Source organism: Capricornis sumatraensis, chromosome 1, assembly GCF_032405125.1.
Source record: "Capricornis sumatraensis isolate serow.1 chromosome 1, serow.2, whole genome shotgun sequence".
In the NCBI taxonomy this organism is placed as follows: Eukaryota; Metazoa; Chordata; class Mammalia; order Artiodactyla; family Bovidae; genus Capricornis; species Capricornis sumatraensis.
In genome coordinates, this window is record NC_091069.1 from 256,287,412 (window position 1) to 256,288,651 (window position 1,240).

Sequence of the window (1,240 nt, forward strand, 5' to 3'; positions counted from 1 at the left end):
TTCCTCATACATTTATGATCTCATTTGCTCTTCATTTATATAAAAAAGAAAGCAATACCTATAAAAAAGTATTTTTACATGAACCTTTTCTCCCTTTATATAAAGGAGAAAACCAGCAATGTTTAAAAGAGGTAAAGTCCAGTAATGATTAACTAGTAAGCAGGACAGCTAGGACTCTACCTGTTTCTGTTGAAACCCAAATCTCTTGCTTTCAAGACTTTCTCTTGTCTTTGGTTTACTGAAGTTTGAATATGATTTACCTAGATACATTCATTTGATTTTTTCATTTTTAATTGAGGTGGAATTGAGATACAACATCATATTAGTTTCAGGTATACAATGTAATGGTTCAATATTTGTATATATTGCAAAATGATCATCACAGTAAATCTAGTTAACATCCATCACCACACACAGTTACAAAGTTATTATTTTTTTTTCTTATTGATGAGAACTTTAAAAATCTACTCTCTGAGCAACTTTCCAATATGCAACCCAGTATTATTAACTACGGTCTTCCCAGGTGGTAAAGAATCCGCCTGCCAATACAGGAAATGCAAGAGACAAGGGTTCAATTCCTGAGTCGGGAAGATCCCCAGGAGAAGGAAATGGCAGCCCACTCCCAATATTCTTGCCTGGGGAATTCCATGGACAGAGGAGCCTGTGTCCACAGGGTCGCAAAGAGTCAGACACAACTGCGTGACTGAGCGTGTACACATGCATTATTAGCTATAGTCACAAAAATGTATGGAACTCTTCAAGGATCTGTGCACCATCCACGCACAGGAGCCTTGCTTGTCTTCTCTGTACCATTCCCAGGTTAGTATACATGCTGTTGAAGCAAGCAGTGTTTGCTTGCTTCTTATTCTGCTGTGTGTTCTCTGAGCTTCCCGGATCTGTGGTTTTGTACTTTTCTTTACTATTGGGAAGTTCTTGGCTATTGTTACCTCACTTGTTTCTTCTATTGCATTGTGTCTCTCGTCTCCTTCTAATTCAGTTCAGTTCAGTTCATTTCAGTTGCTCAGTCATGTCAGACTTTTTGCGACCCATGACCGGCAGCACACCAGGCTTCCCTATCTATCATGAACTCCCAGAGTTTACCCAAACCCATGTCCATTCTGTCGGTAAAGCCATCCAACCATCTCATCCTCTGTCATCCCCTTCTCCTCCTGCCTTCAATCTTTCCCAGCATCAGGGTCTTTTCCAATGAGTCAGCTCTTTGCATCAGGTAGCCAAAGTA

General features: G+C 39.9%; 1 non-coding gene across 1 annotated transcript; it reads right to left on the reverse strand.

Moving 5' to 3' along the window:
- Window positions 1–741: 741 nt before the first annotated feature.
- Window positions 742–844, reverse strand: LOC138093679 (U6 spliceosomal RNA). Its single transcript, XR_011146130.1, has one exon. It is a non-coding gene; the product is annotated as a U6 spliceosomal RNA (small nuclear RNA).
- Between the last annotated feature and the right edge of the window lie 396 nt (window positions 845–1,240).